The 25,448-nt window shown below is 37.4% G+C and overlaps 1 long non-coding RNA gene across 1 annotated transcript in view; it reads right to left on the reverse strand.

Annotated features, from left to right (window-relative positions):
* The window catches only part of LOC110255532, a 377,997-nt gene continuing 352,918 nt past the window's right edge, over positions 370–25,448 (reverse strand). The window contains exon 4 of the long non-coding RNA XR_002336045.1: positions 370–466. This is a non-coding gene — a long non-coding RNA (uncharacterized LOC110255532). The remainder of the gene's footprint in view (positions 467–25,448) is intronic.

Here is a 25,448-nt window from a genome sequence, read left to right on the forward strand (position 1 = left end):
TTTACATTCCCAAACTAACAATCACAGAAGTCAAGTCAACATGTTCCTTGTATCATATGTCCCTTCTTTTATGACCATGCCATTCCCTTATACCCCTTTTCCCATGGTCCAGGATACTCTGACAATTTTCTCACTACTTCTTTCAATGACAGGAACCTCTTGTCCGACATTATGACATATATAATATCATGCATAAATACAGTTTACTTTCTACATAATAGAGCATAACATAATAAGCATAATTCAAAAATAAATATCCCATCCCTGTTTTCACAGGCATCTTATCCTAGATATAATTTCTCATTTTCCTTTAGAAGTTTAAACATAAAAATCACGGAAGAGCAGGAAAGACATAAGACTTACAGTTAAGAGACCTGTGTCCAATGTCTGGCTGCCGTGCTTGGCTCCACCCTTTAGCTATTCCTTGAGACCAAGTCACTTATCATCTCTGAACTTGTTTCCCCATCTGCAGAATGAGAAAATAGTACCTAAGTAAGTATAAGATTACATAAAGAGTTGATGTTAAAGAAAATGCTGTATGAAAAATAATGCATGAACTTAGCACAGGGGATGGTAAATAGAAAATCCTTAGGTACTTAATAAATATTACTTGAATCTGATAACAGCAAGTGCATTCAACCAAGAGATGGAATATTTACCATTAAGCTGTTTTCCTAGTATTTCCAGTTGGGGTCTAGAAATGAAATGCCTAAAGAGTCTATTTTCAGAATTTTCTAAAACTTCTCTGGGAAAGTTTTAAATAGCTAGGTGGGATATAGAACCAAAATAAGACACAAGTCTTGATCATTTACACCCCATTTGTTGTGAAAAGTAATAGCCTTGTGTGAAAAAAATGTTTCTCATATTGCATTAGAAAAAAAATTGAGCTTGTCAGTTATCTAAAATAACTGAACGACATGCTGAAATATATATAAAAGATTCCCAAAGTCTTTTTTTTCCTAGTGGTTGAGAAATTGAGAGAGCTCTGAAAGTTCCATTATAATTACCATATGATACTGGCATTTCACATGGCCAACCTAATACACAATCATACCAAGTGTATGGTTTCAGAATAGGCATTTATGATTCTGAAGACTATCAAATTAATTGTGATATTGAAAAGACACTACTCCCAGCACTTTCCACAAAATTAGATGAATGTAATTTGCTTCTTCTCCCATGCCTACTGATTCAGTCCTTGATCTCTGCTTTCTTCCTTTCCTTTAACCACTAGAACAATGTGACTCCTATTCTCCAGCATGAGACTATGTGCCTTATTATTCTTCTGAATCAAAAGAGTGTACTGGACCCAATCAACATGGACTCAATGGATATTCTCAGCTGGCTGAAAGTGGGATGTGGAAAAGCTGATGGTGGAAATGCCTGGGTATTGTTAATGGGAATAGCAGAAGATCAAGATGGTAGAGAATTCTTGCAAGTTGGCGATTAATCATGGTTCACTTTTGACTCATTCCTTGGTCTAGACCATTCCTTCTATGTAAGTGCTCTTCCTACCCTCACAACACAGCAATCCTGTTTATTTTTTTTTTATTTTTTTATTTTTTGTCTTTTGTAGGCTGCACCTGCAGCATATGGAAGTTCCCAGGCTAGGGTTCTAATCAGAGCTACAGCTGCCGGCCTATGCCAGAGCCACAGCAATGCCAGATCCAAGCTGCGTCTGTGACCTACCCCACAGCTCATGGCAAGGCCGGATCCTTAACCCGCTGAGCGAGGCCAGGGATCGAACCTGCAACCTCATGGTTCCTAGATGGATTCGTTTCCACTGCACTACAATGGGAACTCCAATCCTGTTCATTTTTTTAAGGCCCTTAATCTTCCATAACACTCATTAAATGTATATAAGTGTATATATATAATATATATAGTGTGCGTGTATATACACACTCAATCCTTTCTTGTGTTTTTTATATATAATATATATATTATATATACATAAAATCAATATACATATTACCAATTCTTTCCTTTTGTTCCAGTGTCATTTTGTTTACTGTCAATAGTTTACCATTTAGTACTTTGCATTAAACTGGGAACTTCTAGGAGGGCAAAGCCTGCAGCTTCTTCATTTTTGGGTATACAGTACTTGGCACATAGAATCAGTCCGTAAATGTTTATGGAACTGAATTGTATTATCCATCATCTTCAGTCTCACAAGTATAACAGCCTGACAAATATTAGTGACCTCAGATTTAGAAGAATGGTATAATTAATCTATACCCACTGAATAGTGTCTCTGGCAGTCCTACAGTATATAAAAACTAAATGAAAGGAGTGAAAATTTATGAGCAGGAGTTCCCTTTTTGGCTCAGCAGAAACTAATCTGACTAGTATTCATGAGGAGGCAGGTTTGATCCCTGGCCTTACTCAGTGGGTTAAGGATCTGGTGAGGCCGTGAGCTGTGGTGTATGTAGCAGATGTGGCCTGGATCTGGCATTGCTGTGGCTGTGGCACAGGCCTGCAGCTACAGCTCTGATTTGACCCCTAGCCCAGGGAACTTCCATATGCCGCAAGTGAGACCATAAAAAGGAAAAAAAAAAAAAGACTTTGTGAACAATAAGCAAAACAAACATGAGAGCAAGGTGTAATTACTATCAGAATCACCCTAAACCCATGACAGATATTTTTTAAAGAGTTAAACAGCAGAAGGAGCTATCAACTGACAGAGTCTGGAAAATGATAATCACCCTGTTTAACCTTTAAAGAATACATCTCTTCTCTCAATAAATACCTGGAGGGGATACAAAGAAAGAAGGGAAGAAAATAAAGGAGAATGAAGAAAACTGGTTGAGAAGAAAGGATGCAAAAGAGCTAGAAAAAAAAGGGGGGAAAACTAAGACAAGAAGCAACAGAGGGATGGATAAAGAGAGAAACATATACTCGTGGTGGGTATGGGCTCTGTGTTTGTAAGGCAACATATTTCTTGAACTAACTAAAGAATTTTCAAAATATGAGGGAGACAAAAAGCCATGGCAGGTCATACTGAGGTGAGAATCCTCTGGATTCATTTAGGGTGTGCTTTTACCCGGCTCCCTGTTGAGGTGCGTCTCCTAGAGGGGGACGTTTGGTGACACCATATATTACACCCCCTTTAGGAGATTTCACACTGCCTGCTTAAAGAGAGGGAATTTAGAATGAAGGAGGAAGGATTTATTAGTAATGTTGTAAATAATATACGTTTCCTTTGGCTTGAACAATCCCAGCAGTTTTGTCTCTTGCTCTCCTGTCAGACAGGACTTTCCAAAGTGGGTCTCCAGAGAGCACTTTCAGATGGGATCAGCCATACATCTTTCCCTGAGCACCATTAACTTAGACACAACCACAATGTGGACTGGGAAAAAGTTAAACCTTTTAAAAAATATGCTCTTTTTGGTCAGGCCCAAGAAGGGAAAATATATACATACGTACATATATATTTTAAATCTAATAGCATACTTTCTCTAAGAACTTGAGCTTTACAAACTGAACCTTTGCCCCATCATATTCGTTCACACAGCAGGGCTGGTTTTGTCACCCACACCTGGACCCGCCTGCCTGGGAATCACTCAGCTAATGACACTCTGCTTTGCAGATTTGCTCTGGGAAGGTTCTACTTTCACAGATGAACTTTTTTTACCCCCCTTTGAGATGTTTTTCCTCCACTTCAAGGTCTTGATGGTTGAAAACTTGACATATTTTGAACAGAAATGAAGGGTTAGGAGTGGGGAGTACAGGAGAGAAAAAGAAGGACAAATGGCCAGAGAGCTACAGATGTAAATAAGCACCATGAGTTCACAGGATTTCACAAACATATCACACTCTTGACTGTGCATTGGCTCCATGAAAAGGGAAATCATAGCAGGTAGCATGTACTCAGCGTGGCAGGGGCATCTGTAAGGGGCAAGTGGCAGGTATCTAGGTGAGAGGTGGGAGCTTCCTAAAATAAGGAATAGAAGGAATTAAATGAGTTTGTAAGAGACTCATGAGTTAGGAATGACAAGACTTGGTTAACTACAAATATAGAGGGCAAGGAGATACTCATGGAAATGAATGTCCATGGTTTTGGCAAAATAGGAAGAGTAAATGGCTCCTTCTTTATGTGCTTTACATAATTTTGCCTATTTCCATGTTGTGGCATCATCTTCTATACCTAAATTGCCCTTTTGCAAGTCCATCTCCCCTACTAGACTATAATGTTCTTGCAGGTGAGGAGCATGTTTAACTTACTGCCATATGCCCTAATGCTAAATCTTTGTGAAAAGATGGTATGAATAAGAGAATAAATTAGACATGAGTCACCCTTGGGCTGGATGGACATCATTTCCTTCCTTGGTTTTTTGTTCCCTAGGTCACTTTCCCTGCACTAACTTAGACTTTTGCAGGAATGGAATCCCTAAGGTTAGATTCTGCTTGAAGGGAATTCCTATAATAGGCCACACAAATGAATACAGGCCCAGATGCCTGAGGCCTAAATGAAAAATCAGCCCTCTGGATGAATGGTAACCTTAACTTGAGTGAAGAATACAAGGTCCAAACACGTTCTGCACCTCTCTGAGCCCCTGAGGCCTCTCACCTTCCAGTGTATCGCCAGGAATGAATAAGGCCGGGTATCACAGAGAGCTGCAGGCAAGAAAGAATGATAGAGGTCTAAAGATATGTTTCTATTCTTTCTGTAAAGTAAATCCAATGAGCCTCCTTTCATTATCCTGTGAAAGGACAAAAGCTGTAAGTTTGTGTGTGCATATATTGCCCAAGATGGAATAAAGTAGAAAATTAGTTTCTTTAATTTTCCAGTTCCCTAATTTCCTCCTAATTGTATGACATATATACATTTTTTTTCATATCTCCTTAAAGAGAAAAAAAAAATAGAATGTGAATTTTCTTTGAAAGTTTAAAGCTTGAAATTGTCATACTCAGGGTATATATTTTGTACAGTCTTTATTTTTCACAAGGTAGGAAGGTGCAGCTCAACAGAACCAAAAAATTGCTTCTGTTATATGGGGACTTCAATTTCTAATAACAGTGTAGTAGGAAATAATCATTTCTCCTTGTCCATTGAACAAATTTACTGAGCAGGCAGGATACCAGCCAGTGCTTAAAGTACTTATTCAGTACCAGGACTAGCCAGACAACAAGAGGAAGGCCACAGAAAAGATAAATAGCTAATTACTCTTCTTTTCTCCCACTACCTTCTCCTGCCCCTCACCTCTTTCTTTTATTCCGTTTTATTGCAAACTAACATTTGTTCATGTAATTCTTCTGTACCAGTGCTCTTGACACAAACAGCAAGAGTTACTTTATGAGGATACTTTTTTGGCAAAAGCCCCTCACTCAGAAATGGGGAGCAAACTCTAGATAGTTCTGCAGATTGACACTAACTGCCCACTTCTAAGCATGCTGATTTCCAGGCATCCAGAGACAATTTTAATAAAGTAAAAGAGAGATCACTAAGTGTAACAGGCTCAACATCAACTATGATATTGCTAAGCAGGCACAGAGTCACTGAGTAGTATTTAATATTACCAGACAAGGGTCAATGTAGAGACACCGGGTCAGATAGATACAGGCTCAAATTCACTAGGTCTGTGACCTAGGGCAACAACTTAACCTCCAAGAGGCCCAGGATTATCATTTATAAAAAAGTGGATAACAATAAATAGCTTTAATATATATGGATTATGTGACACAATTATTTGATCCATATTAGGTCTACCATTGGTAATATTAATACTATTATTATCATTGTTATTATTAAATAAAAATTGTCCATTCACAAAAGAGGATTTGCTATCTTCTGCTACTGGCCCATTTTCTCCCATCAGCAGGGATCGATTATTCATCTTGAAATCTTCTTTAAACAGCACTCTCTCCCCAGCCACCTACAGCACTCAAAGCTCTCCTTTGCATACATGGAATTGACAAGAAGACTCAATGTCCTTGTTCACAGATTCCAGAGACTGTATCTTTCTTAGGGAACCTTAAGAAAATTCCCTTTGCACACAGCTCTGTCACCTCTAAATGGCAAAACTCTCTCCCAACAGGGTCACAAACCTGGGCATGGAGTTCGATATGCGGTAGGTACTGAATAAAGGTTAAATTAATTGACTGACTGATTGATTAACTGATTAAATGCCTTTCCTAGAGAATCATTCTCCTACATTAGGGAATTAGGGAATAATTCAGAAAGAAAAGATGTGAGCCCTGGTTAGAGAGTCCCCTGGTATCTACTATATCATTTTACCCACGGTCTCCTTAAAGATCCACTTCATTCCTTATTCTTCTATGTCTATTGCAATTTCAGCCATTCCTATCAGGTGCTATAATGAACAGGATTTTTTTTTAATTATATATTTTTTTAAATTATACTCAATTTACAATGCTGTGCCAATTTCTGCTGTACAGCAAAGTGACCCAGATATATATATAGATGTATATATATATAGATGTATATATATATAGCTACAGATATATATTTTTTCTCATATTATCTTCCATCATGTTCTACCCCAAGAGACTGGATATAGTTCCCTATGCTGTACAGTAGGAACTCACTGATTATCCATTCTAAATGTAATAGTCTGCATCTATTAACCCCCAAATTTCAGTCCATTCCATTCCCTCTCCTACTCCCCTTGTCAACTACAGGTCTCTTCTCCACGTATGTGAGTCTGTTTCTATTTTGCAGATTGGTTCATTCATGCCATATTTTAGACTCTACATAGAAGTGATATCACATGATATTTGTCTTTTTCTTTCTGACCTATTTCACCTAGAATGAGAATATCTAGCTGCATCCATGTTGCTTCAAATAGCATTATTTTGTTTATTTTTTATGGATGAATAGTATTCCATCATACATATGTACCACATCTTCTTAATCCATTCATCTGTTGATGGACATTTAGGTTGTTTCCTTGTCTTGACTACTGCAAATAATGCTGCAATAAACATAGGGAGTGAATGTATCTTTTTGAATTATAGTTTTGTCAAGATATATGCCCAACAAGCTTTTAAGGTTGGCATACTGGAATTATTTTTTTCCATCCAGAGGCTATACTGGAAATTTGTTTAAGCTAACATGTGGTGTCCCATGATTTATGGCCTTATGATGTGAAAAGTCTAGCTCCGCACAAGCTTGATTAACTGAATCACAAAGAATAGAACACATTTGCAACAAACATTTGAACTAACTTAGGCTAGTTCTTTAAAAATTAAGGCAACCGAAATAGTAACATCCATTATTTATATAATTTAACAATCATATTAAGCACTTATCATTTAAGGTGCACTCATGATAAATGGTCCCAAAACGTTGTTGAAGCCACCTGAATAAGAATTTTGGAGTCCTTCACTGACAATTCCTTTCTGTTAAGTTTGGAAACTATTACCTGCCTTGCCTACCTCACAGACTACTTATGAAGATTCCATGAAATAATGATGTGAAAGTCTTTATAAGATGTGAAGTGATACACAAATAGGAGTGGTTCATATGATTCTTACAGTCCTCTCCAAAGCAAGGCTGAGAGGCTTCCAGAGATACATCTCTTTAGCTAGAAGACTTCCTGTGTCAGGTCCTATGTTCTAAGAGCACATGTGGAGACATGCAGTTGACACAATACTGGGCATAAAATATTAAATAAGCAGCACATACTCTTGGCCAGGAAAGGGGAGAGTGTCCAATATTTATCCACAGCAGGTCAGAGTATCATAATATCCATATTTTTTCCCAAAGTAGGGAAGCAGTTTTCAATTTGGAATTTAATTATGAAGTGATTCTTTCCCCCAAAGGGAGTTTAAGTTACAGCATCCTTTGCCATAGTGTGTTGAGAAGGATGTGCTCATACCCAGGGAGAGCAGAAAATTAAGCAGAATATTGAGCAACACGTACTTATTTCTGGTTCAAAGAGGATGGTGGAGCTTTTTCATCTATATCATTGAGTTACTACACTGGACTTGACCCTCTATCACACCAAAATAACTGTAAAACTGAGAAAATTAAAGGAAACAATAGTTTTCAGACACTAGACAACATGCAGGGTAGGACTGCGATCCCTAAGAGAGAGAGGACCATGAGCCTACAAAGCCTTGGGTTTCCTGCCTGGAGGCACTTTGTAAGTGAGGAACAGGGAGGGCTAACTGAGCAGAATACAACCATCTCAATGAGTTGAGGAGAGATCAGAGGCGGTCGAGGCTGAGAGGGCTAGCATTTGAGAGGCAAAATACCAGAGAGAAATGAGATGCAGAGAAAGAGCTCCAGAAACCTGCGTGAAGGTCCCTTTGTTCTGTTGCCCACAACAAAGCCATGTATGTGTAGGCTGACCCCATGCAAGTCAAAAAAATGCTTCCATCAGGAGCTGAAAGCTGAATAATTCCAAGAGTTCACATGAGATGGAAGGTGAGAGAGAGTGTGTGTGTTTGACAGTCAGAGAGAGTGAGAGGGGAGAACAAGCATATGATATCCTGGAGCACATTGATGTATAACAGAAATGGAATCAGAAAAATATCAATAGAATCCAAACCCAAAGAGAGAAAATTGACACCAGAAGATAGACTATTTTCTTGATAAAACATCTACATTAAGCTATAGCTTTAATATATTTATAGTATTTCATTTTTTATTGTTAAAACATAGATTTTTAACTATTGTTAAAATGTAGATTTTTTAATATATTTTACTTAATTTTTTAAATCATTATTTCCCCCAACACAATTTTTTTTTTCCCCACTGGGTACAGCATGGGAACCCAGTTACACATACATGTATATGTGATTTTTTCTCCCATTGTCATGCTCCGTTTTAAGTATCTAGACCTAGTTCTCAGTGCTACACAGCAGGATCTCATTGTTAATCCATTCCAAAAGCAATAGTTTGCATCCATTAACCCCAAGCTCCCAATCCATCCTACACCCCCTCCCTCCCCGCCGGGCAACCACAAGTCTATTCTTCAAGTCCATGATTTTATTTTCTGTGGAAAGGTTCATTTGTGCTATATATTAGATACCAGATATGAGTGATAGCATATGGTATTTGTCTCTTTCTGACTTAATTCACTCAGAATGAGAGTCTCTAGTTCCATTCATGTTGCTGCAAATGGCAGCCTTCCCACTAAAATCACAAGACAGGGATGCCCGCTCTTACCGCTGCTATTCAACATAGAATTGGAAGTCCTAGCCACAGCAATCAGACAAACAAAAGGTATAAAATGCTTCCAAATAGGAAGAGAAGAGATAAAACTGTCACTACAGTATTTCAAAGTGTAGGGTCAGTGATTCTCAAAAAAAAATCTTTGGATGGCTTTATAAAGTTCTAATTTATAAAATCATTGGGTTACTGTTATAAATATAGACTTTATGAAATGGTTCTGACAGCAGCCAGAATTGAGCATCTGGAGTAGGGAAAAGCAAATGAGCATGGAGTTAGTTGATACTGAGTGGCTGTGCATTCGTTCATCTGTATCAGTACTAATACTAACCCTCTACCATTATGAGTCCCTGGCTCTTCCCCAGAACCAACTTAAATATTCGACCAATTCTTCCTCAGGACCTCTTAAATCTTCTTGGAGTTCAAAATGTAATGGATTAAAACAAGACAAAGCAGGGGACTTCTAGGACTTCACACACCTGTTTTTTTGTTTTGTTTTGTTTTTTTCTAAATGAATGTAAGAAGCTGTATTTAGAGACAATCTCTTTTCTTTTGTATAACATTGACAAAACATGTTGCTTTTCAGTGTACAAGTCCTTTTGTAGTGACAGTTTTGTTTTGATCATCATAGCTATCTATTTATTTATTTAGTTAGTTATTATTTTTTGTCTTTTTTAGGGCCGCACCTTCGGCACATGGAGGTTCCCACCTTTTTTGAATATTGCTGCTCATGTCGTAGTTTTTCTATAGATTTTCAACATAATCCCTGGTAAACAGTCATCTTACCAGAGCATTACTTAGTGTATTTTATTTCAGATGGACTATACAGTAAATACATATAATGTATTTAAAAAATGTGGCTAAGTCAATGTCATACTCTAAAGAGATGACAATTCAGTAAGCCCAAGACCACAAACCAGTTGATGCCAGAGAAATAGCCTATTTGCAAAAAGATTATATCAACAAAAAAGATCCAGACCCTTAACTACAGTTTCCTATTTTAGTCAGAATATTATTTGTGGAAAGGATTAAGAAAGGGAAGAGTAAACCTGGTCAGTGTGGCTAGCCTTATGTTTATTAGCAGCCAATATCTCCTAAAGAAATACATGTCTGGTCTCTTTTGGTGTCTGTGAGAACTGCACCTGCCCTAGGTTTCCTTCATTCATTAAACAATTACTGAATTTATACTGTCACCGGATATGATGCCAAGGTATAGGAAAAGAAAAGGAAGGTGTGGATATTTCATTTGCCTTCTTCGCCGTAGCCTCAACATTATCTCTATGCCATATAGTCTTTAAATAATTATCGTCAGATATCCAGGCAAGCAATCAACAAAGATAAATAAAGCCAAATAACTGCAATTGCCATGAATACGAGGACCTAATCAAACTTTTACACAACAGTATCATTTGTACATAGCATAGTTTCTGACATATAATAGGTGCTTATTAAATTTAAATTCCTCACTTTCTCTATCCTCATCCAAGCCAGTAAGTCTGCGTTTTCCATCCATCCATCCATTACTGCATGCTTTCCATAATCCTGGCATTTCACATTTTATATATCCTATCCATGTCAGCTAATGTTCTATCACTTAAATCACTAGAAGATATAACTCTTAGTGTGTTTATTTAAAAATGATTTGTTATAGAAATTTGAGTTACATAACTCAAAGACTGGTTAAGCAGTCCATGTAAGGCTGCTATCTTCAGATCTGATGTTGAATTGAAGCCCACAGGGAATACACTGGGCACATGAAGACAGATATAAGGTGAAGGAGAGCTAGAAGGCACAAGCACAAGCTAAAGCCCATGATAAGGGACTGAAACTTGCTAGTTGCTCTCTCTGATCTTGGTAATATGGGTGTCCTTAAGTAGCTTGAGCCATTCAACACAGATTTAAATATATAACCTGTATCAAGAATTTGGGAAACTGAAGGAGGACAGAGGGGAGGGGGAGCAGTTACAGTCCTGCCGAGATAAGCAATAGTATTTTTGAACTATAAAACAGTATCAATTATAACACTACTTCCCTTCCACCTCTAAAATTTACTCAAGAATCTCTCTTGTGGACCACCCTAAACATACTAGGAAGAGAATTCTACAAGTCGACATTTTATAGAGCTACCATAGCATCCTACTTAATCTCATAATCCTAATAGGTTGGTGTTATTATTTCCATTGTACAGACAGAGACATCGAGATTGGAGAGTTTCTAATCTCATAGTAATGGGCACAGCTGGGATTTAATTGCAAAGTGCCTTTCTCACTTCAGCATTATGTGGGGGTGGGGGAGGGAACAGATGTTAATAGGAAGCAGAGTGGGCGAACCACTCTGTTTCAGGAGACAAAAAAAAATGGGGGAAAGAGCCAATCACTGCTGGGGCAGAGTTAAAGCTAAAAAAAACCCTAGCTAGTGAGGTAGACATGGAAGGCATTTCTAGTAAGACACAGAAGGCTTTAAACAGGGTACTCTATATGAACGTCTACTTTTGAAAAGTAGCATCAAATTGGATGCAGGAATCAAGACAGCCAGAGTCACAATCCAACTGCAGGAGGCACAATTCATTCAAAATACAATGTAACAGTGGTCTCTAGAATTGTGGAATCGATGGTTTTGAGGTCAGCAGGCCTTCTGATAGAAGGTTTAGCTATACATACACTACGGAGAACAGTACAACTTCAAACAAGTTGAGAAAATTTAATGAGTAGCTAGCTAAATGAGGGACTGTCTTTATTTACAGAGTACTTAATCAGTTTTTCCCACCCAAAAGTATATACACACACAGACACTCCATATGCTACTTGAATGTGGGAGAGAAAGTTGAGAATTGAGATGAATGTGCACTTGTTCATACTCTTTGGCTACTGTTACTGCCACTGCTGTCATGCCTGTATTTGGCAAGCTGTCCTGAAGTGAAGTTCTTGATGGTAACTGAACCTTTGTAATAAATCTTATCGCATCTAATTTTGATAGTTGAGACTCTTAATGGCCTATTACCACACCACATACCTGCAGTTATTAGAACTGCCCATTTCATATTCTAAGTAAGAACAGGAAGGAAATATCTGCTGTAAGAGGAAGAGTTGTTCCATTTATAGAAATGATGAATAGCATTAGGAAATGCAGGGTCATTTGTAACAACAGGTGTCAGAAGGTTTGGTGCATGAACAATAGCCTGAGCCTGATAATATCCAGAAGGAAAGGCCAGCATTGTGTCAGTGGTATAGTCAGTCCCAGGAATGCTGCATTATTAAACATTTCTTGCTTCAGGCAAGCGGGCTGTTTATAGTTGTGAGCTCTGGAAGGATCCCTTTTCCACTTTGTTATAGTGAGGCTGGAGGAGCAAAGTGGGAGGGACAAGGTGGATGCCTCATTTCCATCAATACACACCTGCCATACCTGAAATGGATAACCCATTCCACTCAGCTCTCATGAACTTCCATTTGGGATAACCTATTCCACTTAAAAAAATAAATTGCTTTGTAAGAATTTGACCTATCCTTACTTGGAATCTTCCTGAGCTTTATCCTTTTCCTTGAAACTGTTGAGTATAGGAATGCTAAAAAATTTGTCTGAGATCTCAGGGTGAAACATATTTTTGATGCCCCTCCCCCCAAAAAAAGGAACCAAGAGTCTCTCTCTGAAAACCATTCTTCAGATTTACTACCTTATCCTGCAATTTGGTATATCCCTAAACCAGTGCTATTAATGCTTCTGGGAATGTCCTTTGTTTTACTGAGGGAAAAAAAAAAAAAAAGCTCAGATGTCCAAAGGGGACCAGAATAATCTGTTCTCTCTCAAAACGGATGAACAACTCCACCAACATGAGAATCATTTTAATTTTGTCCTATTGTAACTTATAATGATTAGAGGGGAGAAGGCTCATTAAATACGCTGGATATAAAACGAATTCAATTTCATTGTTCTTAAAGTTGGCCAGCATTTGAACATGTAAATAACTGGAGGAGAGTGCAGTATAAGCAATATCAGGAAACTGGGATGAAGTGTGCAGGAGAGCAGGGCTGGGTTGAACGTTTGCTAATAAAGCTTTCCAACACCAGGTGTGTGCTTGTTACAACACCTCCAAGTTCCTAATTCATTCCACGGCTGGGTTAATGATAATTAAAACAGATAATTGCAGAAAAAATCATCTAGTCCAACCACCTTCTATATGCAGAAACTAATAATTTAGGCCAAGTGACTTAGTCAAAGACAATGAGAGATGTGGGAATCCCAGGCCAGGCCCTTCCCACTCAGTTTGTTTCATCCCCCTGCACTGGGAAACTTAAAAAGCTGGCCATACTTAAGATAAGTATAATTTACTCTTTTCCTTAGGAGTGTTAATTAAGAAATGGAACTTGAGGTAGGCCATTGAACCTATTTTTCTAAAGTCATTTTTCTCCATTTCTGTAATGTTTTTCAGATGCTTAGTATCCTTTTCTACCAGTTTCTGCTTTAAGGGTCTCAAGAGTACACTAGTGATTCAAAGCTGCATTGTCTCTTTTCTCCATTAAATAAATGTCTAACCACTGGCTTTGAGTTTAAAGGACCAGAAGACAATAGCTCAGGCTGCTCAGTGAGATCTCAATATAAATTGCGACATCTGGTTGTACAACAACTGCATTTCACGCAGATAATGTGCTTCTAATCTGTTTGCTGTGCCTAGTCTACATCCTGTTCCTGATTTCCAACCTACAGTTGCTCAGTGTCTCTAGGAGTCATCTAACCTCAAAACAGGATTTTTAAAGAATTTAAATATATAAAAAATGTTATTTCTATTTATATAGAGAGAATAGCAGCTTTATAAAGGTTCAATTGATATTATATAAACTGAATGTATTTTAAAATATAAAATTTGGTAAGTTTTCACAGACTTATGAGCTTATTAAAGCATCAGCATAGTCATGGTAATTATCTTTGAGATTACCACACTAAGTGAAGTAAGTCAGAAAGAAAAGGACAAATTACCTACTAATTATCTAATCTACCTAATCACCTCCCAAAGTCTCCAGCACCATCACAATGGAGGTTAGGGCTTCTACATGAATTTTGGGGAGACACAAACATTCAGTCCATAGCAATACTGAATAGATCCATTTCTCCCAAAAGTTTTTTTGTGCCCTTTTGTTATTCCTTCATCCTGCTCCTCCCCACAATCACAAATTACCCATGGCCCCAAACACCCACTAATCAAGGTTTCTTTCACTACAGATTTCTTTCTATTCCCTCAGGTGACACAAATGAAACCATATAATATGCATTCACTTTTTTTTTGTTTTTTTTTTTTAGGGCTGCACCCATAGCAAGTGGAGGTTCCCAGCCTAGGGGTCAAATCAGAGCTATAGCCACTGGCCCATGCCACAGCCACAGCAACACCAGATCCAAGCTGCATCGGCGACCTATGGCACAGCTCACAGCAGTGCTGGATCCTTAACCCACAGAGCGAGGCCAGGGAATGAACCTGCTTCCTCAAGGACACTAGTCAGGTTTCTACTGAGACATGATGGGAACTCCAACATTCACATTTTTTAAGTCTGGTTTCTTTTATTCAGCATAGTTATATTGAGAATTTTCCAGGTGGTTCTATTTCACTTTTTCACTTTGTTTTGCTGAGTAGTATTCCATTGTATGAGTATCTCCCAATTGTTTATACATGCATTGCTGATGGGCATTTGTCTTTTCTCTAGTTTGATACCATTATAAAAAACCTATTTTGAACAAACATTGTACAAATATTTGTATAGATATATGTGTTTGTTTCTCTTGACTAAATACTTAGGAGTGAGATGGCAGGATAAGAGGGTTAAATGAATGTTTCACTTTTTATAAGACTCTGGATCTCTTTTCCAAAGTAATTGGACTATTTTACAGTCCTGCTGTCAGTGTAGGTGAGTTATAGTTCCTGTCCATCTTGACAGCTCTTGGTATGGTCAGTTTTTTATCTTTTAATGTTACCAATTTTTTTATAGCTTTATTGAGATATCATTGATGTATAAGATAGTTATTTACAACATGTTGATTTGATACACATGCATATTATAAAATGATCACCATAATAAGATTAGTTAACACCTCCATCCTCTCTCACATTTTTTTTTTTTTTGTGCGGGTGATGATTTTAAAAAGATTCTTTATTTGAAGCTGGTCATTTAACAACTTTCAATGGTATAACACAGAATCGTTAATTATAATCACCATGTTATACATGAGATCCCAGAACTTATTCATCTTATAACTGGAAGTTTATACTTTTTGACCAACATTGTTCCATTACCCCTATTCCCTCTCCCCTGACAACCACCATTTTACAGTTCAGCTTTTTAGATTCCACATAGAAAGAACAGCACACAGTATTTGTCATTCTCTGCCTCACTTATTTCACTTAGCATAATTCCTTCCAGGTTTATCCATGTTGTTACAGAAGGCAAGTTGTTCTTCTTTATATGGCTCAGCAGTATTCCATTGTGTATATATATGTGTGTATATATATATATATATATATATATATATATATATATATATCACATTTTCTTTTTCCATTTATTTATCCATTGACAAACACTTAGTGTGTTTCCAAGTCTTGACAAGTGTGAATAATGCTGTAATGAACATGGGGAGTAGAGATATTTCTTCAAGACAGTTATTTCATCTTTTTCAGATATATAGTCAGAAGTGAATCTGGATCAGAGGTTAGTTCTATTTTTTATTTTTGAGGAAATTCCACATTGTTTTCCATTGTGAATGTACCCAATTTACACTCCCAACTACAGTGCACAAGGGATCTTCTTTCTCCATATCCTTGCCAATACTTGTTACCTCTTGTCTTTTTGGTGACAACCATTCTAACAGATGTGAAGTGATAACTCATTGTGATTTGTATTCATATACACTTGAAGAGCCGTGATGTTGAGCATTTTTTATGTACCTTTTGTCATTTGTATGTACTTATTGAATAAATGTATATTCAAGTCTTTGTCCATTTTAAAAACCAGATTTTTTCCCTTTTTTTGCTTTTGAATAGTATGAGTTCCTTATATACTTTGGATATTAACCTTTTTAAAAATTTTTAAAAATTTTTTATAATGATTTTTATTTTTTCTGTTATACTGGGTTTACAGTGTTCTGTCAATTTTCTACTGTACAGCAAGGTGACCCAGTTACACATACCTTTTATTAAATAGATGGTTTGCAAATTTTTTCTCCCATTTCATAGATTATTATTATTTGGGGGGCTACATCCATGGCATGTGGGGGTTCCAGGCAAGGGATCGAATCCATGCCACAGTAGTGGCCTGAACCATAGCAATGATAACACAGGATCCTTAACTCACTAAGCCACAAGGAATTCCCATAGACTGCTTATTCATTTATGCTAATTATTTATTTTTCTGTGCAGAAGCTTTTCAGTTTGATGTAGTCTAATTTATTTATTGTTGCTTTTGTTGCTTGTACTTTTGGTGTCATATCCAGAAAATCATTGTCAAAACCAACATCAAGGAGATTTTTCCTCTATGTTTTCTTCTAGGACTTTTACAGTATCAGGTCTCACAATTAAATCTTCAATCCATTTTGAGTTCATTTTTGTGAATGGTGTAAGATAGGGGTCCAACTTCACAATTCTGCATGTGAATATCCAATTTTCCCAACATTATTGATAGAAGAGATTAGCTTCCCCCACTGAGTATTCTTGGCACTCTTTTCAAGTATCAGTTGACCACTTATGTGTGAATTTTTTTCTGGGTTCTTGATTCTGCTCCATTGGTCTATAAGTATGTTTTTTTTTTTTTTAAATGTCAGAACCATACTGTTTTGATTACTATAGCTTTGTGATAGAGTTTGAAGCCAGGAACTGTGACACCTCCAGGTTTGTTCTTTGTTTTCAGGATTATTCTAGCTATTCAGATTTTTTTGTGATTGCATATGAATCTTATGATTTTTTTTCCTAGTACTATGAAAAATGACAATGAATTATCTATAAGGGTTGCAATGAACCTATAGATAGCTTTGGATACTATGGAAATTTTATAATATTAGTACTTTCTATCCATGAATGCTGGATATCTTTCCATTTATTTACATGTTTTCCAATTACTCATATCCAAGGAATGAATCCCACTTGATCATGGTATATGATATTTCTAATTTGCTGTTTAATTTAGTGTACTAGTATTTTATTGGTAAATTTGCATTTATATTCATCAGGGATATTTGCTGGTAGTTGCTAGTTAGTATTGCAACATAGTAATTTTGAGTTAAGGATCTTAAGTGGGGGGGTTATTTTAGATTATCCAAGTGGTCCCACTATAATCCTAAGTGTCATTATAAGAAGGATGCAGGAAACTTAAGGGTCAGGAGAAGGCCATATGGGGACACCAAAGATTCAAGTGATATGGCCCCAAGCCTAGGAATGCCAGACTCTAGACATTGAAAGATGTAAGAAATAGAAATTTTTTTCCTGGAACTTTGAGAAGAAAGTTACTCTATTGACATCATTGTTGTAGGCCCTTAAGACTTATCTTGAAATTTTGGCCTTTGTAAATATAAGAGAATAAATCTGTACTGTCTTAACCACAAAGTTTGCGGCAATTTATTATAGCAGTAATCAGAATCTAATAGACTGGAGTAGCCACAGATGACAAAACCAAATGTGTTTTCCTTTTCTCTTGGTCGTCAACTTCTGATCTAGTTTGTTAAGTGTAGTTTACAAAGTAGTACCTGCAGGCCTCAAAATACTTTTTTGACAGGTGATTCAATCCCCAAATCTCCATACTAATAATCTCTTGAGATATTTTGCTTTTTTTAAGCACTGTCTGCCACTCCAGACAGTGGCATTGCCATGCCTTTTCTCTCTATCCCCTGTTATAGTCATCCCCACCAAGAAGGGTTTTTTGCCTCTTATTCCCTCCTTTGCCCCAATGTGAGGGCCTATAAGGTGGTGACATCTATTTTTTAGGCCTCTCAGAAATCAAACACTCAAGAAGTGGGCCATGACATCCCTACCTGGCTTTATCACTAATCCACCTCTCCACAGTACTGGCAGCATTGGGACACATCAGCCACACTGGTGTCTTATTGGTCAGCCAATGGAGAGGTGAGTGACAGTCTCCTCTTAAAGCAGATGCCCACTGTAGGAATACTTTTCCTTGCTCATCAACCCCAAATTCCATTTTATTGAGTGAAATGGACCAGCTGTGTGCTTTCTTCCCCTTCCCTTTCCTCATGAACACCATCCCCCTGACTCTCTCAGGCCCCACTTATTGCTCCCATTGTCAAAGATCATCAAACAAGTTTAATTCTGCTCACACCAGGAACTGAGTGGGACTCTCACAGAAGAACCAGGCATTTTTTTTAAACTCAGTCTTGGGGAATTAAACAGCTTTGTTCTCTACAGGGTACCACTTCTAATATAATCTTTTCACTTTTCAGTGTTCTATAAGGAAAGAAAAGATCTCAATCAGTATCTCACATTATCATATTATACTCATATTACTCTAATTTGAGATGCCTTTTAGATGTTTTTTTGGTGTCCCAATTGACTATATGGCTGAGTCAATTAGAGAATGACATGTATGAAATCTGGTCCTTGAGTCTAACAACCTTCATTCCAATGCCCTTTCTGTTACCAAAATATCTCAAAAGCAGCTCTTCTTTGCCATGAGAGGGCCCATGTCAAATAACCTGAAGGCAAACACAATTGTTGTGACTATGTGAAAAAATCCAAATAAAACACAAGGACGTGGCTGATAGGTGATGACGAGTAAGTGGCTACATAGCCTCTATGGTGAACAAAGATTTATCTTTTTTACCTCTCTGTTCACAGGCAATTCTGAAATAGGTGTTTTTATTTGACCTTTCTCAATCCCCTCAGTCACATCATCACATGCTTGCAAACACTTGACAGAACAGAAAGGTCTTATGTGTATCCAATAAGTTAGAAAAGGCATTTGAAATATACACTTCACAACTGCAACTAGCCAGTTCCTATACCCAACAGATGCCCAGTAAATGTTGTTGATCATCTGACTAAGAGTTTAAAGAATCTCTGGAGACTCCTTAGGAAAATAAAACCTGGCCCATGAATCTTCACTTTTATACTGACTAGACTTCTTAGCACAAAGGTTGGCACAAAATAGGCACTTGGGAAATGTTAGTTGTGTTAAATGGAATTGAATCAGGTTATTTATACATCTATGCCTGACCCTATGCCAAAACCCTGATAGGGTGAATTAATGGATTTAAAAAAAAAGGGATGGATGATGTATCTCTAAGTACTGGCTGGAGGAGGAAATAGTGACTTATGCTAAGTGAAGGGTAAAGTGATGAGTTAGGAGAATTATTGACTTTGGAGGCCTTAATGCCTTAAGTGTAACATTGGCTATTTAATCTGAGGTAGAAGATAAGCTTCTATTTGGAAATGAGTCAAGAAACTCTCCCTTTCTGAAGAAACTTGGTACCTTCTTAACCACCAGTAGTGTGTGTGTGTGTGTGTGTGTGTGTGTGTGTGTGTGTGTGAATATACATAAATGTACAGCACTGAGGTGATGATGAGTGTCACAATGACTGAGGATTCTAACTTAACACATCCCATAATTTAGACAGATAGCATTGTTTTGACAAGACAAGCTATCCTATGAGCACAGCCAAGTGTAAATGCCAAAGGATAAAGTCGTAGAGTTAACAAGGCATGACTTTCGAGATGACTGTTCTATCAAGACATATGTATGGTCAATATACACACATATGTGTGTAACACATCCAAATATGCACCAAAAACAGAAGAGAAGAAAGAAATGGGCCATAGAGAACAACCTCAGTGCTTGTACTCTTCTGAAGAAATGGACTGTATTCTACTGTAGACAAAATCATTCAGCTATGGTGACAGAAAACTTCCCAGTGGTTTTTTATGCTATACCTTGCCCAAAGCTCCCTGTAAACACTCCTTTGTCTTAAAATGTCTCTAGTGCAAACAGACAACATCCTGGTCTGAAGCCATGCACATCCATTTTGTTCCCATGAAACCCATTGAAGGCTAATAGCTTAATACAGCTCTTGGAATGAGCTAAGCACATTTTTAATCTTTGGCCAGGATTTGACCCTGGGATGACTTTCCTTATATTTCTCAGGCCCTTGTTGCCTTATGCAGCTATCGAACTCCACCTTAACATCTGTTGCAGGTGCATTCTGGGAGCTATTAAAATAGTATTCTTTTTTAATTTTTTAATTTTTTAAATTTAATTTTATTGGAGTATAGTTGACTTACAATGTTGTATTAGTTTCAGGTGTACAGCAAAATCAGGCATACATACAAATATATTAGTTCCTTTTTCTTATAAAGGTTATTACATACCCTAGAGTAGATTTTTCTATGCTATACAGTATGTTCTCGTTAATCATTCATTCTATACAGTAGTGTGTAAGTTTCATTACTACCCTCCCAATTCTTCCTTCCATCCATGGCAACCGTAAGTTCAGTTTTGAAAACTGCAAGTTTGTATCTGCCCTTCAAACAAGTTCTTTTGTATCATTTTCTTTTTTTTTTCATCTTTTAAAATTATAGTTGATTTATAATGTTGTGCTAATTTCTACTGCACAGCATAGTGACCCAGTCATACATATATATACATTCTTCTCATACTATCTTCCATTATGTTCTATCCCAATAAATTGGATATAGTTTCCTGTGATGTACAGTAGGACCCTGTTGTCCATTTATTCTAAATGTAATAGTTTGCATCTACTAACCCCAGACTCCCAGTCCTTCCCATTCCCTCCCACCTCTCCCTTGGCAGCCACAAGTCTGTTCTCCATGTCTGTGAGTCTATTTCTGTTTTGTAGCTAAGTTCATTTGCACCATATTTTAGATTCTACATGTAAGTGATATCATCTCATATTTGTCTTTCTCTTTCTGACCTCACTTAGATAATGAGTGGATAGAAGAAGGTATTACATGCAAATGGAAATCAAAGGAAAGCTGGACTAACATATCAGACAAAATAGACTTTAAAATAAAAAGGTCAGAAGAGACAAAGAAGGACACTAAATAATGATCAAAGGATCAATCCAAGGAGATATAACAATTGTAAATACAGATGCATCCAGCATAGGGGCACCACAATATATAAGGAAAATTGCTAACAACCATAAAAGGAGAAACTGACAGTAATACAATAATAATGGGGGACTTTAACATCCCACTTACATCAATGGACAGATCATCCAGTCAGAATATCAACAAGGAAACACAGGTCTTAAATGATACCCTAGGCTAGACAGATTTTACTGATATTTATAGAACTTTCCATCTCAAAGCAGCAGAATATACATTCTTCTCAAGTGCACACTGAACATTCTCTAAGACAGATCATGTCTTAGGTTACAGATCAAGCCTTGGTAAGTTTTTAAAAATTGAAATTATTTTAAGCATTCTCTCTACTCACAATGCTATGAAACTAGAAATCAACTACAAGAAAAAAAAAAAACAGCAAAAACACAAACTCCTGGAAGCTAAACAATGTGATACTAAACAACCAATGGATCACTGAAGAAATGAAAGAGGAAATCAAAAGATACTTAGAGACAAATGGCAATGAAGATATGACAATTCAAAACCTATGGGACACAGCAAAAGCAATGCTGAGAAGGAAGTTTATAGCAACACAATCTTATCTCAAGAAACAAGAAATATCTCAAATAAACAAACTAACCTTTCAGAAGGAATGAGACAAAGCCCAAAATTAGTAGAAGGAAAGAAATCATGAAAATCAGGGCAAAAATAAATGAAATAGAGACAAGGAAAACAATAAAAAAAGATCAATAAAACCAAAGGTTTCAACAAAATTGATAAATCTTTAGCCAGACTCATCAAGAATTATTTACATGTTTATAGGTGAAGACAATTTAAGAAATGTTGTTATACAGTCAACTGATATCATCAAAATGTATCAGAAAGTAGGGCAGGGAATTAATGAAGGGGGAGTATATAATAAGTAGAGCCATTTCATAGGTGAATTTTGACTCTCCATTTATTTTAGGTGGATGAGTTTCTGTAAACCAGTAGTAAAAGTCATAATATAGAGAAAGCTTTTTAGCCTAATGAAATTCATTTCCTGATCCTGCAACTTGTCTTTCTTGTGTGATAAATGTACTCTGTTGTACATTATATTATTTATTTCATGACACATAAAAGCAATAACATTATGCAGCATAAGTAAGGAAAGTCTCAATGTTGGACCAGAAAGGGAGTTGTTTTTTGTTTGTTTGTTTTGTCTTTTTGCCATTTCTTGGGCCACTCCTGTGGCATATGGAGGCTCCCAGGTAGGGGTCCAATCAGAGCTGTAGCCACTGGCCTATGCCACAGCAACGCGGGATCTGAGCAGCATCTGCAACCTATGCCACAGCTCACGGCAACACCAGATACTTAACCCACTGAGCAAGGCCAGGGATTGAACCCACAACCTCATGGTTCCTAGTCGGATTCATTAACCACTGAGCCATGACGGGAACTCTAAGAAAGGGAGCTTTGAATGAATGCTTCTTGAGGGAGTCTGGCTAAGCTCTAATATAGCTCTCTTTCTTCTCAATTCAGTGGACTTTCCCCAGCAAAGAAGAAAGGAGGCTACATCTTGGACAAAAATGAAATGGAGCATACTTAAAGTGAGGACTTAAAGACTCCATACCTTTTGACTATTGTGACTTTTATCCCCCAAGATAACTCCTGGTTACCACTGGCCTTAGAAGAGTAAACCAAAACTACAACCTCCTCAAGCTAGCCAAATGAAATTGTGTTCAAAATCTTTACTCATCCAGATGGTCTGCTTGTGAGCTATCAGTCAACCATTTACACAGGGTCTAACTTAACACTTCATGCTTCACCTTCTCAAACCAACCTCTCCCCTGGTAGCAAGTACACTTTTTACTTTCACTAGGTCCAGCTGTGTGGTGAGAGCTTAAATGTATGTTCCATATTTATAGTTATATGTAATACATTAAACAGGGGAATGTGAAAATCTTAAGTGTGTATAATTAACACTAAGCATTTTAAATACTTTAATTATAGTTTTAGTTAAACTGAGCAGTTAATACATCTAGAGTGCATATACAATGAACCTACACATCTAAAATTCAACACCAAATGAATTCCAATTGAAGATGGGAAATAAAAAGTAAAAACCTCAGACAACACAATGATATGAGTTTGTCCACTATCTAATGCCTCTATATTTGTAGCCTGTTTATTAGAGCAAAGAGAAAGAAAACATAATCTTCTGAAGACTTAAGTCCATGTCTATAAAGTGGGTGTTTTGGAAAGCTGTGTTTCTTCTAAAGCTTTCTTCTTTCTCAATACTCTCAACTAGACTCTACTTTTTCTTAGAGTTTGTAGCAACAGAGCCCTGACTGGCCTGCAGTTAGGATAAGAGGGTGTGTGGAGATAGGATAATCGACAATGGTGTTTATCACATAGCACAGATTATTAAGGCTCCTTCAACATACCTAGCAGTCTGCATAAGTGCAACTCATTTAAGTACTATGATGCCTTGCCTCCCCCATGTTCTCCACCATCCTGATACTTGTCATAAAGTGTCCTTCCCTGTAGAGTTGCTTCTTTGCCTAAGGTTACTGAACATAGCTGCCCATCAGATTTACCTGGGAGGCTTGCTAAGAAACAGATTCCCAAACACTGTCTTGGACCCACTGACTCAGGATCTTGAGGCAAGACATACGGAATCTATATTTTTAACCAGTTTTCCAGATGTGATACAATTAGTTCATCTGATCTAGTAGTTGAACACTACTGGTTTAGAAAGCAAACAGGAAATAGAGAGAAAAAAGAAGTAACAGTGCTGAAACACATAGAATAGAGAAGGTCCTAAACCTCATTATACTAATAGAAATAAGTTCATCAGATGCGCTAGTTGTCACCTTGAAAGGTGCGCAGAACACTTCTGTTGAAGGAATTACAGATTCGGATGCCTTCTGGGCAGGCACATAACGTAAAGGAACAAGGCCAGCTGAGTGGAACGCACACGGCTTCCCCAGTCTGTGTTTGATTTCTCACTTTTGATAGAAACATAGGAACAATAAATATCCCAGATGTCTTTTAACTCTTGTATGAGAAAGGCAATGGTGCAAGAATGGTAATAAAGCAATGGTGCCCATGGTCATGGGCACTCAGTTGTAGTGTTCAGAATAACAGGGAGGAGTGGGGACTTAGGCATCTGAAGAGTCCCTGCCACATCTAAAGTGGATAGCATGTATTATATCTAATTCCTTTCAATTTTTATGGAGGTAAAGCTTGTGTAAAAGGAGCCGGAATTAACAAAGGGAAGTTTAAAGTGAGGCTAGGACACATCTTTATCGATTCCTCTGTGGATGGGCATTTAGGTTGCTCCCATGTCTTGTCTACTGTAAATAGTGCAGAAATGAACAAGGCAGTGCATGTATCTTTTCAAGTTATGGTTCTCTCTGGATAGGGGTGCAGGACTGGGATTGCTGGATCATATTGTAGTCCTATTTTGTAGTTTTTTGAGGAAACTTCTTACTGTTTTCCATAGTATTTGTCCAATTTACATTCCCACCAACAGTGTAAGAAGGTTCCCTTTTCTCTGTACCCTCTCCAGCATTTATTATTTGTAGACTTTTTGATGATGTCTACTTTGGCTGGTATGAGGTGGTACCTCAGAATAGTTTTGATTTTCATTTCTCTAGTAATTAGCTATGTTAAGTATCTTTTCATATATTTTTCATTGACAGAGGAATGGATAAAGAAGATGTGGTATATATACACGATGGAATATTAGCCATAAAAATGGAATAATGTCATTCGCAGCAGCATGGATGGACCTAAAGATTATCATGTTAAGTGAAGTTATTCAGACAGTAAAAGATAAGTATCATATGCTATCACTTATATGTGGAATCTAAAAAAATGATGCAACAGTTCCCATTGTGGCTCAGCAGTACCCAACCTGACTAGTATCCATGAGGGATATGGATTTGATTCCTGGCCTCACTAGGTGGGTTAAGGATCAGGCATTGCCATGAGCTGTGGGGTAGGTTGCGGACGTGGTTTGGATCCTGCATTGCTGTGGCTGTGGTTTAGGCTAGTAGCTCTGATTCAACCCCTATTCCTGGGAACTTCCATATGCCACAGGTGCAGCCTTATAAAGACTAATAATAATAATAATAAAATTTTAAAATGATGCAAATTAACTCATTTGCAGAACAGAAACAGATTCATAGACATTGAAAACAAACTTATGGTTATCAAAGGGGACAAGTGGAGGGGTTTTGGATTGTCATGTACACA

Source organism: Sus scrofa, chromosome 1, assembly GCF_000003025.6.
Source record: "Sus scrofa isolate TJ Tabasco breed Duroc chromosome 1, Sscrofa11.1, whole genome shotgun sequence".
NCBI classification, from domain to species: Eukaryota; Metazoa; Chordata; class Mammalia; order Artiodactyla; family Suidae; genus Sus; species Sus scrofa.